The sequence below is a fragment of the Manacus candei genome, unplaced genomic scaffold, assembly GCF_025592945.1.
Source record: "Manacus candei isolate 608988 ecotype Guabito, Panama unplaced genomic scaffold, ASM2559294v1 h1tg000014l, whole genome shotgun sequence".
Taxonomy (NCBI): Eukaryota; Metazoa; Chordata; class Aves; order Passeriformes; family Pipridae; genus Manacus; species Manacus candei.
The window spans coordinates 83072893-83090007 of NW_026138062.1; the positions used below are offsets into that span (position 1 = coordinate 83072893).

The following is a 17115-nucleotide window of genomic DNA, read 5'->3' on the forward strand; positions in this document are numbered from 1 at the left end:
TGGGAGTGCAGTCCCTCTGCTTTGGTTGCTGTGTCTCTTTGGGAGTGATTTTGGAGGGGAATCCCAGAGCGATTTGGTTTGAAGGGGACCTTCAAAGGCCAGCCTGTCTTCCGTGGGCAGGGACACCTTCCGCTGTCCCCGGTTGCTGCGAGTCCCGTCCAGCCTGGCCTGGAACACTTGCAGGGATGGGGCAGGCTCAGCTTCCCTGTGCAGTGTGCTCTAATAGCTCTCCACTGGCATCGTGAAAAATGTTGTCAGCGTGTTTTGTTGGACGACGGTAAGCAGGACCTGGGTGAAAAGGACATTCTCTGAGGTGCTGGGAGAAGGAGGACTCGTGCGGGCACCTCCAGAGACAGCGGGAACGGGAGCGTGCTGCGGAGGAGGGAAATTCCAGGGGGTGGGTGCCGAGAAATTTGGCCTTCCCTCGCCCTGTGCTCTGCACTTAGCAGTGGGTCAAGTGCAGAAGTTTCCTGGGGACCCTGGGAAATGATGCCGGGTCTGCCAAGAAAAGTGGGGCCAAAGGAGCAGGACCTGGGTCTGCCAGCGTGGGAGAAACAAGGGACGGGTCATCCTCTGCCTCCAGGAGGGAGGGCAGCAGGAAAGGCCACGGACTAAAGCACTGAAGTGCCGTTCCCCAGGGAGCCCCTGCCCAGACCTGAACTTGCTTCTGCACTTGCTGTCCCTTTCCCAGCGGAGCCGAAGCGTCGGGTGCCGCTGCCGGGGGGATGGAGCTGCCAAGGACAAGCTGGGAGGGTGTTTGCCAGGGAAGGGGGTAGAAGGAGCTCTTGATGTGCTTTTTTTACTTCTTCATCCCACAGAATTGCCACGAGAGGAAATACTTCAGAGGGGCTTCCCTCCAGATAAGGCCTGAAGATGCCAGGAGGTTTCAGCCGGGAGGAAAGGAGCTGTGGAAGAAAAGCAGCCTAAAAACAGCCAGTGGGGATCATCAGGTTTTCCAGCCAAGAAGAACAAGGAGAGAGATGAGGGAATCGGGTTCCAATTCCTAATGCTTTGGTGGGTGCAGGAATGATTTCTGTGTGTTTTCCAGTCCCTTTGGATTCCTGGGATGATTTTAAAATGATGGCTTTAGCAATCAACTAAATCGCAGATGTTGTTTTTGAGAGGAAATGATGCCAAAGAAATGCAGAGTTTTGGGTCAGTTTTGGGGATGATTTGGGTCAGTTTTTGGGGTCAGTTTGGGGTCATTGTTTGGGGTGATTTGGGTCAGCTTTTGGGATGATTGGGGTCAGTTTTGGGTCAGCTTTTGGGATGATTGGGGTCAGGTTTTGGGGTCAGTTTTGGGTCAGCTTTTGGGGTGATTTGGGTCGGTTTTGGGTCAATTTTTGGGGAGCACTGGGTGTTACTGGGGGTTGTTGAGGAGCACTGGGTGTTACTGGGGTGTACTGGGGCGCACTGGGTGTTACTGAGGGTTGTTGGGGAGCACTGGGTGTTACTGGGGAGCACTGGGAGAGAAAATGAAAAATAAAGAGAATAAAAAATAAACGAAGTAAAGAAGGAAATATAAAAAAGAAAATTTAAAAAAAAAGGCAAAAAAACTAAAAAGGAAATAAAATGAAAATGAAATAAGAGAGAAAAAAAAAAAAAAGAAACCCCTTCTTGGGCACCCCGTTTCCTCTCCTCCCCCCCCCCCCCCGAACCGTAAATTGCGGGGTCATCACCCCTAAAATGTGAGAAGGGGACCCCGAAATGTGGGTGAGGGAACCCCAGGGAGCCGGAAAAGTGGAGGGGGAGCCGCAGTAAGAAAGCGAAGCCGGGCGGTCGGGCGGCGGGGTGGGGGGGGGGCGCATGCGCAGTCGTTGGCAAGACGCCGGCGATCACGTGGTAAGTAAGGGCAGGCAGGAGAGGGACCGGCGACGCATGCGCAGTGGCTCTCGTGCCGGTGCAGCGCGCCCTGCTCGAGTTAAGGGCCGGTTCCGGCGGCAGGGCGGGACTCGCGGCCTCCCGTCTGTCCCGGGGTGTGCGGGGGGGGAATAACGTGAATTTCTCCTGATTTTAATTCTCTTGGGCTCTTGTCCTCATTTTAATTTTTTTAAGGCTCTTGTCCTGATTTTAATTCTCTTGGTTCAAACCATTTCCTAATAAGTCAGTTTTAATGAAGTGTTTTCCAGTCCCTTTGGATTCCTGAGATGATTTTAAAATGATGGCTTTAGCAATCAACTAAATCGCAGATGTTGTTTTTGAGAGGAAATGATGCCAAAGAAATGCAGAGAGAGAGCATGGAATCATCCTGGGATCCTGGAGTGGTTTGGGTTGGAAAGGATCTCAGGGATCATCTCCTTCCACCCCCTGCCACAGGCAGGGACACCTTCTAATAGACCTCCAGCCTGGCCTTGGCCACTTGCAGGGATGGGGCAGCCACAACTTCTCTGTGCCAGGCCACCTCCCCACCCTCCCAGGGAAGAATGTCTCCCTTCTGTGCAATCTTTCCCTTTCTTCTCTGCAGGAAGTGGGCTGGGACAAGGGAATTGGCTCCCACGAGGCCGAGGATCAGAGCGGGCTGTGCACAGGGGACAACTTCCACTTCCGAACGGGGAAGGGCCCCTTCGTGCCCACCCCTGGCAAACTGGGACAGAGTAACATCTGCCTGCAGCTGGCTGGAGTTCCCGTTGGCTCTGGGCTTTCAGCCCGCCGGGGCTGCGGCGGGAGCCGCGCGGAGGGAACGGGGGCCGGGGCCGCGCCGAACGAGGGCCGGGGCCGGGCTGAGCGGGCGGGGCGGGGCCGCGGGGCCAGGCGGGCTGGGATTGGGCGGAGGCGCTCGAGTGCTGATTGGGCAGCGCTGCCAGCCCGCGGTATAAAGGGCCGGCGGGGCAGGTGGGGGCGGTTGTGTGTGGGGGCTGAGGGTGTGGCCCCGCTGCTGCCCGGGCTGCGGAGGGGAGAGCGCCTTGGCCGCTGGGTTTGTGCACCGGGGCAGCCGGGGGCGTTTAGGGGCGCCTTGTGCTGGGCGGCGGGGCCCGGGTAAGCCCCTTACCTGCCGGGTGCCCCCGGGGAGAGCCGTGGCATGGCTGTGGGTCCTGTGCTCTCTGGGTGTCTGAGGGTTTGCTTTGGGATCCCAAACCCTTTCCCCGTGCAGGGTTATGAGGCAAAGACTGCTTTAACTTGGTTTTTTGGTGCTGCGTTAATGCTTTTTGCTCGTTCTGTGTCCATTTGCAGCCTCGCTCGTGGTTTCCCCTGGTGTGGAGGCGAGTTGTGCTTCCTGCTGGGAGAGAGAACGGCCTTGGGAAGCTGCTCCATGAGCCACAGCTGTGCCGAGCCCGGCAGTCTGTCCAGGTAAGAGCAGGGCTTCTACTGCCCGTGAGGAGCTGGGTTTGCTGTTGGAAGATAGAATGTGCCTATGCCTTTAAATGCAAGGACAGGCAGAAGCCGGGAGGGACCCTGAGCAGGTTTGGTGGCACGACAGCAGTTTGAAAAGACCTTGACTGTGGGAGAAATGTCCAGGAAAACGATTCCTTTTTTGCAGGGAGGCAGTTTGCGAGGACAGGGGGGTTGCTGTGCTCTCTAGCAAAACTACTGACCTTGGGATGTCTAGGGTGGGGAGATGTTGGCCACGTGTGGGCTGGAGCAAAGGTGTGTGGGTGCCTGTGTGTGACAGCCGTGGGTGTGCAGGAAGGGGGGTTCTGGTGCCATTGGAGCTGCCAGGGAGCCAAAAGGGGCACGGTTGTCTGAAAAAGGCAAAAAGTCTCAGTCTCTGTTGACACGTGTACCAAAGGAGATGCAAATTTTCCCTTTCTCGTTGCAGACTTCGCAAAGCTCCCCAGGAAAGGAAGCTTTATATTCCTCCCCAGCTTTATGCTAAAGGTTTCCTTCCTCCTGTCTCAGCACCCTTTCTGCTGTTGGGAGAGCACGAGGTGGATGGAGAGGATCCCCAGGCATCTGCAGGCACAAGGGACTCATACAACTGCGATTTTCCTCCAGCCCTCGTGAAAGGGACTTCCAGGATACTCTTGGGAATGTACCAGCTCTCCTGCTGGAGCTTTTCTATGGAATATTTGAACACAAAGGGTAAAACTAAAGTCAGGTCTGTTCTGGAGTATGTTACACTTGTGCAAAACTCCGTTCTTCTGTTTATTTTCTGTTCTGGAAAGAACAGTCTGGGGTTCCTGGGCACTTCCTATTGAGTGATTCCATGAAAATAATTTTGTACTGAAAGGGGAAAGGAGCTGTCTGTGGGAGGTCAGGTGTCCATGATAAAAGCTTTATGCTTTTCAGTCAGATAAGCCTTAAAATATCTCACAGTGTATAGGAATGCCTGGCTTCTAAAAGTCACCAGCTGAGTCTTAGAGGCTCCTTTGAAGAGCTGTTTTCAGGCAGGCAAATTGCCCCCCAGGAGGGACTCTGTGCCTGCTCTCCCGTGGCTCCAAGGGATCTCTGGCCCTTCACGCCGGCACCGAGATTTTCTCGGGAAGGGCCTCAGATCCCCGGACCAGTCTGGGACACAGGCAAGATCCCCCTGCATTTTGGGACCAAATTGGCCCCCTGGAGGGACAGTGCTGTTGGTGCCCCCCGGGTTGGGGCACCCCGAGGACTCCAGCGCGCACCGAAAGGATTATTCGGGGAGATCCTCGGGGTGCCCGGCCCTGGGGAGCTCAAAGCAAGGTCCCTGCCATGGATTCAGGCATTGCTGAGAGTATCCCAGGGGTCCCTGTCCCTGCTAGACAGGGAGCTCTCTAATGGGCTGTAATTGGGTTCTAAAAGCGGTGCTCCAAGTGCCAAACAAGTGTGGGATTGGGATTAAGAAATGAGCAGTGAGGGTGCAATTGGCTGTTTTCTCTGGAATGTGACTGTGAGAGCTGCAGGAGTGCCAGGTGTGTGTTCCAGTCCCCAGCATTTGGTTTGCACATGTCCTGCTCAGACACAAGTACAATTTCCTCAGTCCTGAACACAGCAGAATGAGAATTATGGACTGGCAGTGTTAAGGTGATTGGTGTGACAGGGGTCAAACTGGGAAAACATTGGGGAATTCCTCAGTTTGTGTTTTTGCCAAACTCACCCAAACCTCTGCTAGGAAGTGATGGGCTGGAAAAGTTGAGGCAGAAATGGAATTGAAAACTGGGGCTCTTGACACTGTAATTGCTGAAACTAAATGTGTCCAAGCAGCAGCTCTTGTTGTGCAGGGAATAACTCCTGTCAGCAGCAAGGCCCTGACTGAAGTGGCAGCTGCAGTTGTTCCTGTGGTGTGGGCCAGTGGAGCTGCAGGAGAGTGGAAGAGGGCAGAACCTGTAGGTATTACCCCTGATGTGGGATCTCTATGGGTAAGGCCAACCCAGTATCCTTTAAAATCAGAATGCCAGACTGGATTGGTTGCAGGAACAGCTAAATTGGCTCCTCCTGGTTTGCTTGTAGGACGTGAATGCAAGAACCTGCCAAGAAAACCAGTGGACAAGATGATTGATTAGTGCAGGACCTGAGAGAAGCACCTTGAATGACAACCTGGAGGAGTTTCCAGTATTGGATTTAAAAGATGGCCTTTGCATCTCCTTGAGCAAGGAAAGCCAAGAAAGCTTTGCTTTTGCAGGAGAAAATGGGGCAAGCAGGCAGGAAGAAGAGAAGCCCCGTGACTCCTCCCTGAGCCCCAGACAGCCCATGAACTGCCTTGCTGGGAATGGTGGGACGGGCTGGACTCTGCATTGCTCCCTCGGGATGTGTGGTAAGACTGTTATGGCGACTTTTTGAATAGATGGTGCAAGGGCAGCCTTTAAGCAGCTGAAGCATTCCCTGAGGAGAGCTCTGGGTCTGCCAGATGTGTCAGAACTGTTGGAAGCATCTTTGGTGGGGAGGGCAAACAAAGGCCAAGGTGTGCAGTGACCCCCCTGAGAAGGGACTTTCAGTTAATGGCATCCCTGATGGTGAACTTTGTGGGCTGTTCCCCCTGTAGGGCAGGTGATAGTCCCAGCTCCAGTTATGGGAAAAATGGTTAAAAGGGAGCCCCAAAAGCTGGAAGTCCTCCTGGAGGCTCCTGGCAAAGAGAGTTTGCTGCGTTCCCCCTGACAGAAGGACAGTGATAGCTTTTGAGTGCTGGTAGATCCTTTTAATAGATAGCCTTGAGTGTGTCCTTGTTGCACCAGTAGGACTTATCAAAGTCCCCATATTCCAGGAGATAGACACATTGAAGTTTAAAATATTCTTCCTAATCCTTTGTTGGCTTGAGGCTCTCCCCTCAGGAACTGCAGGAACTCCTGGTGCCGCCTGGGCCGATGGATTGGACGCCCCAGCCCCTCCGTTCCTGCCCGGCCACTGGGGCCGTGTCCAGTGGTGGCACTGCCAGCCCTGCAGGTGAAGTGGGAAGGGCCTTTGCAGGTCTGGTGGGTCACATTTATAGCAGGTAAAGTTGCAGTAAAAGGACCTGGGGTCTGTTATTCTTGAGTTCAGAAAGCTCCTTTTGATTGGTGAGCAGGACAAAGTGGATCCTTAAGAGTTCCCATCCGTGTTTGTGTCTCAGCCTGTGTTAGGATTCAGGGCTGTAGCTGTTGTTGTCACTGAGGAGTCAAACTGTGCTTTAAATAATGAGACCCTGGCCTGATGGCCCAGTGTTAAGAAAAAAGGGGGAATGCTCTCTGAGTGTTGAGATGTAACAAGGGCTAATCCTTTTTGCAGTGGGATGGAGCCTGGAAAGTGCACAGAGCTGAGCCCAGGGATTGAAAGGGACCAAGCAAGGGAGGTGAAGAAAGAAGGAAGAAGGGAAGTGAGGCAGCAGGCAAGCAGCACCAAGTTGCTGTGTAAGCAGGTGAGTTGTATTGAGGTTCCTCAGGCAGGCACTGAGGACTTGGAGGGCTCCAGACAGAGCAGACCTGGGAAGGCCCTCGGTGAAGCCCCTTGGAAACCTTCTAAGGGTAGTTGTGTATGGTGATAAGTGTTGGGAAATGTCCTGAATGTGGAACAGGAATGCAGGGAAGGAAAATGAGCCCTCCTGTAATGCTGACCCCTCCCATCAGCTGCAGTGGAGACCCCTCCGTGTGCCCTTTGGGAGCGGATTGCCAGGACCCCCGTGGGGCTGGGATCATGGCAGGGTGTTGTAAGCAAGGAATGCCTGGCTTCTAAAAGTCACCAGCTGAGTCTTAGAGGCTCCTTTGAAGAGCTGTTTTCAGGCAGGCAAATTGCCCCCCAGGAGGGACTCTGTGCCTGCTCTCCCGTGGCTCCAAGGGATCTCTGGCCCTTCACGCCGGCACCGAGATTTTCTCGGGAAGGGCCTCAGATCTCCGGACCAGTCTGGGACACAGGCAAGATCCCCCTGCAGTTTAGGACCAAATTGGCCCCCTGGAGGGACAGTGCTGTTGGTGCCCCCCGGGTTGGGGCACCCCGAGGACTCCAGCGCGCACCGAAAGGATTATTCGGGGAGATCCTCGGGGTGCCCGGCCCTGGGGAGCTCAAAGCAAGGTCCCTGCCATGGATTCAGGCATTGCTGAGAGTATCCCAGGGGTCCCTGTCCCTGCTAGACAGGGAGCTCTCTAATGGGCTGTAATTGGGTTCTAAAAGCGGTGCTCCAAGTGCCAAACAAGTGTGGGATTGGGATTAAGAAATGAGCAGTGAGGGTGCAATTGGCTGTTTTCTCTGGAATGTGACTGTGAGAGCTGCAGGAGTGCCAGGTGTGTGTTCCAGTCCCCAGCATTTGGTTTGCACATGTCCTGCTCAGACACAGGTCCAACTTGCTCAGTCCTTAACCCAAGAGAGGGAGAATTATGGACTGGCAGTGTTAAGGTGATTGGTGTGACAGGGGTCAAACTGGGAAAACATTGGGGAATTCCTCAGTTGGTCTGTTTGCCAAACTAACCCAAACCTGTGCTAGGAAGAGATGGACTGGGGTCTCTGATCTCCTGGGCAGTTGTTTTGCATGACCCTGGGAGCCTCTGGGATTAGACTGGCCTGGGCAGACAGGGAGCAGTTTGTCCTGTGGAGCTGGGCTGGGTTTGTTGAGGATGCCTTGGGAGGCAGGGCTGGAGAGGCTCCTCTGTTGGCTGTAGTGGTGGAAGGTTGTAGCAGCAGGGCTGGAGCCTTCGCCCTCCTGCTCCCCCCGTGAGCCCCGACGGGCCCGTGCCCTTGGCAATGGAGGGCCCCCCATTGCTGAGTCAGCGGTTCCGGGGGCCAGGAGGGATGGGATCAGGATGCCGAGCTCCGCCCAGGGCCAGGGCTGCCAGTGTTCAACCATGGAGGGAACTGAAAGCACAGTGAGATGGAGGCCAAGCTGCAGCACAGGGATGGGTGAGAAAAGACCCTAGTCCTCAGGTGGAGCTTTGAATTCCCTGGAAAAATGGATCCTGTCAGATGGATCAGGCCCTTGTGGGTGCTGGAGCAGAGGCCTCTCTCATTTTTGGTCACCCTGAAAGGTTGCAAGGACAGCAAGTTCTGACTGCAGGATGAGGTGGCAAACAAAGTGAAGTGGTCCAGAGAAAAGCTGAGGCTAAAATTGGTCCTGTGCCAGAGCAGCCTCGTGCAGTGCTTGTTGCTGTCCCTGAGTGTCCCATTGCAGTGGATATTTCCAAGGGTGCCTTGTGCTGGGGAGCACTGGGGCAGTTCCCTTTCCCTGGGCAGGGCAGGCAGGGCACGTTTCCCCCCTCGAGGGTGGCTCCACAGTCCCCCCCTGTGCCCTGGGAGCGTGGCAGAACACCTGGACCCACTGTCCTTGTCAGAGAGGGCACAAGGGATGGTTGGATGGGGGAGGGAATGGCTCAGGGAGTACAAGCACCATTACAATGAGTAGGGCAGCACCTGGAAAGGAAGAAGGGGAGTTAATCCAGACAAAATCCAAGCACCTGCCCAACCTGTGATATTTTTAGGAACTCAGTGGTGCTGTGGTCCCCAGGAAGTATTGCCCAGGACTAGGCAGGAGACTTCAGGCTCTGTCACCCCCAGAGCAAGTGTCCAGGGGCAGGCAGTGGGGAGGCAGCTCTGTTGTTGAGGATGGGGTTATTTTCTCTGCTTTATTTTGTCTCCAGAGATGTTCTTCCCATTAATCCAAACTGACTCCATCTCCTAACTCTCTGAAGAGGTTTTCTGCTTTTTGTGGGAGGGTAAGGTTTGGGTTCTAACTATAGAAGAGCCAACAAAATAAAGGCTTTGTGGCAAACAAATGGTGTCTCCCAAACTCTTTGTACTTCAAATAGATGCCTTTATTCTTAGTTTTTTCTTATTGGTATTCTCAAGGTACTTGATACCCTGTCTACAGTTATTTATTTTGGCTTCTCTTTTTTATTTGTTACAGAGTTGATGTGACTGACTTCTTTTTGAAATGCAGCAGTGCTCTCAAGGATATTTCCCCCCCACTCCTGGGCTTGTGCAGGGCTGTTGAGTCCGTGTGTGCCACTGTTCTTGTCCCAGGGGGACCGAGTGACATTTGGAACCAAACCTGGGGACTTGAACTCTAGGAATGTTTCTGTGTCTTTGAATTTTAAATTGCACATGAAGCAGAAATATGTTTGTGTTTTCCAGGTTATATTGTCATGAAAATAGAAATGCATCATTGGATCTTACTCCTCTGAGGGCAAACCACCAGACTGATCATTTCTTAGTCCATCAGACCCAGTGCCAGGAACTCAGAGGGCTGTTTGTGTGCAAATGTGCTGAGTGGTGGTGGCCCCCGTGAGACTGTGACCAGCTGGAAATGTGTGTGTGTGTGTGTGCAGAGCTGGGCTGGATCCCTTGGGATTTGGCTCCCAGATCCCCCCCAGCCTTCAGGAAAACCAGAGGCCACCGAACCCTGAGGGAAGGGAGTCCCATTTGCAGAAGGGTTTGTAGATTGGGGAAAAGCTCTCCAGAACAAAGCCTGTGTTCCAAACCCCTTCAGGCCAAAGTCAAGGAGCACAAACCCTGGAGTCATCAAGTTATGAAGTTTGGTTCAAACCATTTCCTAATAAGTCAGTTTTAATGAAGTGTTAAAAGGAGAACTTAAATAAGGGTAATTTCTGATGGAGAATAATGGGAAGAAGTGGTTTAAGTTCCCTAAACATGTTTTATATCAGTCCATGGTTATTTAATTGAGCATTGTTTGGAATTTTTCTTTTTGCATTCGTTCCTGGTGTGCTTTTCTCTATCTAAGGGATGTTTGGAGGTCTTTTTGATTGCTTGAAGGTTTTTAATGTCAGTGCTGGATTGGGGTGGACAGTCATTGTAACATGATTTAGAGTTGGATGCATTTTATTCTGTGTGCCCTCTTTGATGTCTCGTGTTCAGCGAGTGACTGGTCAGAGTTTGGCCCAAGCCTTTGTTTTTCAGGTGAAAAACCCGAAGGGGGAATTGTAGTTGCAGCTTTGCCCTTGAGCTGCAGCTGGAGCCTGGCCAAAGAACAAGGCAAAGCTCCCTGGGGAAGGAAGGGGGAGCCAGAGAAGAAAAGCAGCTGCAGCCAGAAAGGTGGGTTTGGGCGGGAGAAGAGGGGCTGTGACCCAGCAAGGGGCTCTGGAGGGCTCTGGGGTCCCTGTAATGGCTCTGGGGTCCCTGTAATGGCTCTGGGGTCTCTATAGGGGCTCTGGGGTCTCTATAGGGGCTCTGGAGGGCTCTGGGGTCCCTATAATGGCTCTGGGGTCTCTGTAGGGACTCTGGGGTTTCTATCGTGGCTCTGGGGTCCCTATAATGGCTCTGGGGTCTCTGTAGGGGCTCTGGGGTCCCTCTCGTGGCTCGGGGTCCCTCTCGTGGCTCGGGGTCCCTCTCGTGGCTCGGGGTCCCTCTCCTGGCTCGGGGTCCCTCTCCCTGCCGGCACAGGAGCTGCTGCCGCCCCAGCAAGAGGCAGAGGAGTCGCTGCCCAGAAGCAAGAACTCACTGAGAGCTGAACTGGGGCCGTGTGGGCAGGGCCAGAGGGGAGCAAAGGAAGGGATTTGTTGCTAAGAAAAGAAATAAAGTTTGGGTCATTTGTTGGGGAGATTTGTGTCAGTTTCTGATCATTTTTGGGGGTTATTTTTTGTGAGTTTCTGGTCATTTTTGGGGGAGATTTGGGTCAGTTTCTGGTCATTTTTTGGGGAGATTTGGGTGACGGATCATTTTTTAGGGGAGATTTGGGTCAGTTTTGGGTCATTTATTGGGGTTTTTTTTGCTAAGTTTCTGGTCATTCTTTGGGGAGATTTGGGTGAGTTCTGGGTCATTTTGGGGGGTGATTTGGGTCAGTTTCTGGTAATTTTATGGGGTGATTTGGCTGACTTGTGGGTGATTTTTTGGGGAGATTTGGGTGAGTTCTGGGTCATTTTATGGGGTGATTTGGCTGACTTTCTGGTCGCTTTTTGGGGTGATTTGGGTGAGTTTTGGGTCTATTTTTGCGGTAATTTTGGGTCAATTTCTGGTCATTTTTTGGGGTGATTGGGCTGACTTTTGTGTTATTTTTTGGGGAGATTTGGGTGAGTCTTGGTATCAGTGTTTTGGGGTTTTGGGGTCAGTTTCTGGTCATATTTGGGGCTGATTTTGTATCATTTTGGGTCAGTTTTGGGGGGGGTTTTTTGCATTTTTAGGTCAGGTTTTGGGCCAATTTGGAGTTAGTTTTTGAGGTGAATTGGGCCAGTTTTGTGTCAGTTCTGGATCAATTTTAGGGGTGAATTGGATCAATTTTTGTGTCTTTTTTGGGGAGATTTGAATCAGTTTCTGGTCATTTTTTAGGGAGATTTGGGTGAGCTCTGGGTCATTTTTGGTAAGATTTAAATCAGTTTCTGGTAGTTTTCTGGGGAGACTTGGGTGAGTTCTGGGTCTCTCCTGATAGTAATTTTTTCAGGCTCCTCTCCTGATTTTAAATTTCTCAGGCTTCTCTCCTGATTTTTATTGTATTAGTCCTCTGTCCTGATTTTACTGTTTTCAGGCTCCTCTCCTCATTTTAATTTTTTCAGGCTCCTCTCCTCATTTTAATTTTTTCAGGCTCCTCTCCTCATTTTAATTTTTTCAGGCTCCTCTCCTGATTTTAATTTTTTTAGGCTGCTCCCCTGATTTTTATTGTATTAGTCTCCTGTCCTGATTTTAATTTTTTCAGGCTCCTCTCCTGATTTTAAGGTTTTTAGTCTCCTCTCCTGATTTTTATTTTCTTAGGCTCCTCTCCTGATTTTAGATTTTTTAGGTTCCTCTCCTGATATTAATTTTTTAAGGCTCCTCTCCTGATTTTTAGATTTTTAGTCTCCTCTCCTGATTTTTATTCTCTTAGGCTCCTCTCCTGCTTGTAATTTTTTTAGGCTCCTCTGCTGGTTTTAATTTTTTTAGGCTCCTCTGCTGGTTTTAATTTTTTTAGGCTCCTCTCATGATTCTAGTTTTTGTAGGCTCCTGTCCTGATTTTAATTTTTGTAGGCTCCTCTCCTGATTTTAAATTTTTTAGGCTCCTCTCCTGATTTTTGTTTTTTTTAGGCTCCTCTCCTGATTTTTAGATTTTTAGGCTCGTCTCCTGATTTTAAGATGTTTATACTCCTCTCCTGATTTTAATTTTTTTAGGCTCCTCTCCTGATTTTAATTTTTTTAGGCTGCTCTCCTTATTTTTATTCTCTTAGGCTCTTCTCCTGATTTTAAGATTATTAGGCTCATTTCCTGATTTAAAATTTTTAAGGCTCCTCTCCTGATTTTAATTTCTTTAGGCTCCTCTCCTGATTTTTAGGATTTTAGGCTCGTCTCCTGATTTTAAGATTTTTAGGCTCATCTCCTGATTTTAAGATTTTTAGGCTCCTCTCCTGATTTTCAGATTTTTAGGCTCCTCTCCTGATTTTAGTTTTTTCAGGCTCCTCTCCTGATTATAATTTTTTAAGGCTCCTCTCCGGATTTTAATTTTTTTAGACTCTTCTCCTGATTTTAAGATTTTTAGGCTACTCTCCTGGTTTTAATTTTTTTAGACTCCTCTCCTGATTTTAATTTGTTTAGTGTCCTCTCCTGATTTTAATTTTTTTGGGCTCCTCGTCTGATTTTGATTATTTTAGGCTCCTCTCCTGATTTTAATTTTTTTAGGCTGCTCTCTTGATTTTAATTCTCTTAGGCTCTTCTCCTGATTTTAATATTTTTAGGCTCCTTTCCTGATTTAAAATTTTTTTGGGCTCCTGTCCTGATTTTAATTTTTTTAGGCTCCTCTGCTGGTTTTAATTTTTTTTGGCTTCTCTCCTGATTTTTAGATTTTTAGGCTCCTCTCCTGATTTCAATTTTTTTAGGCTCCTCTCCTGATTTTTGTTTTTTTAGGCTCCTCTCCTGATATTAATTTTTTTAGGCTCCTCTCATGATTCTAGTTTTCGTAGGCTCCTGTCCTGATTTTAATTTTTGTAGGCTCCTGTCCTGATTTTAATTTTTCTAGGCTCTTCTCCTGATTTAAATTTTTTTAGGCTCCTCTCCTAATTTTAATTTTTTTAGGCTGCTCTCCTTATTTTTATTCTCTTACGCTGTTCTCCTGATTTTAAGATTTTTAGGCTCATTTCCTGATTTAAAATTTTTTTGGCTCCTCTCCTGATTTTGAATTTTTTAAGCTCCTCTCCTGATTTTTAGGACTTTAGGCTCCTCTCCTGATTTTCAGATTTTTAGGCTCCTCTCCTGATTTTAGTTTTTTCAGGCTCCTCTCCTGATTATAATTTTTTAAGGCTCCTCTCCTGATTTTAATTTTTTTAGGCTCCTCTCCTGATTTTAATTTTTTTACGCTCCTCTCCTGATTTTAATTTTTTTACGCTCCTCTCCTGATTTTTAAATTTTCAGTCTCCTCTCCAGATTTTGATTCTCTTAGGCTCCTCTGCTGATTTTAATTTTTTTAGGCTCCTCTCCTGATTTTTAGATATTTGGCTTCTCTCCTGATTTTAATTTTTTTAGGCTCCTCTCCTGATATTAATTTTTTTAGGCTCCTCTCCTGATTTTTAGATTTTTAGTCTCCTCTCCTGATTTTTATTCTCTTAGGCTCCCCTCCTGATTTTAATTTTTTTAGGCTCCTCTCCAGATTTTTAGATTTTTAGTCTCCTCTCCTGATTTTTATTCTCTTAGGCTTCCTTCCTGATTTTAATTTTTTTAGGCTCCTCTCCTGATTTTAATTTTTTTAGGCTCCTCTCCTGATTTTTATTTTTTTGGGCTCCTCGTCTGATTTAAATTGTTTTAGGCTCCTCTGCTGGTTTTAATTTTTTTAGACTCCTCTCCTCATTTTAATTTTTTTAGTCTCCTCTCCTGATTTTATATTTTTTTTGGCTGCTCTCTTGATTTTTATTCTCTTAGGCTCTTCTCCTGATTTTAATATTTTTAGGCTCCTTTCCTGATTTAAAATTTTTTTGGGCTCCTGTCCTGATTTTTATTTTTTTAGGCTCCTCTGCTGGTTTTAATTTTTTTTGGCTCCTCTCCTGATTTTTAGATTTTTAGGCTCCACTCCTGATTTCAATTTTTTTAGGCTCCTCTCCTGATTTTTCTTTTTTTAGGCTCCTCTCCTGATTTTTGTTTTTTTAGTTTCCTCTCCTGATATTAATTTTTTTAGGCTCCTCTCCTGATTTTTGTTTTTTTTTAGGCTCCTCTCCTGATTTTTAGATTTTTAGGCTCGTCTCCTGATTTTAAGATTTTTATACTCCTCTCCTTATTTTAATTTTTTTAGGCTCCTCTCCTGATTTTAATTTTTTTAGGCTCCTCTCCTTTTTTTTAATTTTTTTAGGCTCCTCTCCTTATTTTTATTCTCTTAGGCTCTTCTCCTGATTTTAAGATTTTTAGGCTCATTTCTTGATTTAAAATTTATTAGGCTCCTCTCCTGATTTTTGTTTTTTTTAGGCTCCTCTCCTGATTTTTAGGATTTTAGACTCTTCTCCTGATTTTAACATTTTTAGGCTCCTCTCCTGATTTAATTTTTTCAGGCTCCTCTCCTGATTATAATTTTTTAAGTCTCCTCTCCTGATTTTTAGACTTTTAGACTCTTCTCCTGATTTTATTTTATTAAGCCCCTCTCCTGATTTTTAGATTTTTAGGCTCCTCTCCTGATTTTAATTTTTTTAGGCACCTTTCCTGATTTAAAATTTTTTTGGGCTCCTCTCCTGGTTTTAATTTTTTTAGGTTCCTCTCCTGATTTTAATTTTTTTAGGCTTCTCTCCTGATTTTAATTTATTTGGGCTCCTCTCCTGATTTTAATTTTCTTAGGCTCCTCTCCTGATTTTAATTTTTTTAGGCACCTTTCCTGATTTAAAATTTTTTTGGGCTCCTCTCCTGGTTTTAATTTTTTTAGACTCCTCTCCTGATTTTAATTTTTTTAGTCTCCTCTCCAGATTTTAATTTTTTTAGTCTCCTCTCCTGATTTTAATTTTTTTAGGCTCCTCTCCTGATTTTTAGTATTTTAGGCTCGTCTCCAGATTTTAAGATTTTTATACTCCTTTCCTGATTTTAATTTTTTTAGGCTCCTCTCCTGATTTTAGTTTTTATAGTTTCCTCTCCTGATTTTAATTTTTTTAGGCTCCTCTCATGATTCTAGTTTTTGTAGGCTCCTGTCCTGATTTTAATTTTTGTAGGCTCCTCTCTTGATTTTAATTTTTTTGGGCTCCTCGTCTGATTTTAATTTTTTTAGGCTCCTCTCCTGGTTTTAATTTTTTTAGTCTCCTCTCCTGATTTTAATTTTTTTTGGCTGCTCTCTTGATTTTTATTCTCTTAGGCTCTTCTCCTGATTTTAATATTTTTAGGCTCCTTTCCTGATTTAAAATTTTTTTGGGCTCCTGTCCTGATTTTTATTTTTTTAGGCTCCTCTGCTGGTTTTAATTTTTTTTGGCTCCTCTCCTGATTTTTAGATTTTTAGGCTCCTCTCCTGATTTTTCTTTTTTTAGGCTCCTCTCCTGATTTTTCTTTTTTTAGGCTCCTCTCCTGATTTTTCTTTTTTCAGGCTCCTCTCCTGATTTTAGTTTTTTTAGTTTCCTCTCCTGATATTAATTTTTTTAGGCTCCTCTCATGATTCTAGTTTTTTTAGGCTCCTCTCCTGATTTTAATTTTTTTAGGCTCCTCTCCTGATTTTAATTTTTTTAGGCTCCTCTCCTGATTTTAATTTTTTTAGGCTCCTCTCCTGATTTTAATTTTTTTAGGCTCCTCTCCTGATTTTAATTTTTTAGGCTCTTCTCCTGATTTTAATTTTTTTAGGTTCCTCTCCTGATTTTAATTTTTTTAGGCTTCTCTCCAGATTCTTATTCTCTTATGCTCTTCTCCTGATTTTAATTTTTTTAGGCTCCTCTCCTGATTTTTAGGATTTTAGGCTCGTCTCCTGATTTTAAGATTTTTAGGCTCCTCTCCTGGTTTTCACATTTTTACGCTCCTCTCCTGGTTTTCAGATTTTTAGGCTCCTCTCCTGATTTTAATTTTTTTAGGCTCCTCTCCAGATTTTTGTTTTTTTTAGGCTCCTCTCCTGATTTTCAGATTTTTAGGCTCCTCTCATGATTTTAGTTTTTCAGGCTCCTCTCCTGCTTTTAATATTTTTAGGCTCCTCTCCTGATTTTAATTTTTTTAGGCTGCTCTCCTTTTTTTTTATTCTCTTAGGCTCTTCTCCTGATTTTAAGATTTTTAGTCTCATTTCCTGATTTAAAATTTTTTGGGCTCGTCTCCTGATTTTAATTTTTTCAGGCTCCTCTCCTGATTAAAATTTTTTAAGGCTCCTCTCCTGATTTTAATTTTTTTAGACTTATCTCCTTATTTTAATTTTTTTAGGCTCCTCTCCTGATTTTTGGTTTTTTTTAGGCTCCTCTCCTGATTTTTAGATTTTTTGGCTCCTCTCCTGATTTTAATTTTTTTAGGCTCCTCTCCTGATTTTAATTTTTTTAGGCTCCTCTCCTCATTTTAATTTTTTTAGGCTGCTCTCCTTATTTTTATTCTCTTATGCTCTTCTCCTGATTTTAAGATTTTTAGGCTCCTCTCCTGATTTTTAGATTTTTAGGCTCCTCTCCTGATTTTTAGATTTTTAGGCTCCTCTCCTGATTTTTAGATTTTCATGCTCTTCTCCTGATTTTAAGATTTTTAGGCTCCTCTCCTGATTTTAATTTTTTTAGACTCCTCTCCTGATTTTAATTTGTTTAGTGTCCTCTCCTGATTTTAATTTTTTTAGGCTGCTCTCTTGATTTTTATTCTCTTAGGCTCTTCTCCTGCTTTTAATATTTTTAGGCTCCTATCCTGATTTAAAATTTTTTTGGGCTCCTGTCCTGATTTTTATTTTTTTAGGCTCCTCTGCTGGTTTTAATTTTTTTT

General features: G+C 46.7%; 1 long non-coding RNA gene across 2 annotated transcripts; it reads left to right on the forward strand.

Moving 5' to 3' along the window:
• The first annotated feature begins 2856 nt into the window (after positions 1-2856).
• On the forward strand, positions 2857-6736 carry LOC127467798 (uncharacterized). 2 transcript variants are annotated; one of them, XR_007903312.1, is made up of 3 exons: positions 2857-3288; positions 3758-6340; positions 6613-6736. It is a non-coding gene; the product is annotated as an uncharacterized LOC127467798 (long non-coding RNA). The 2 variants fall into 2 exon arrangements; XR_007903313.1 differs by having other exon boundaries at positions 3758-6291.
• The last annotated feature ends 10379 nt before the right edge of the window (positions 6737-17115 follow it).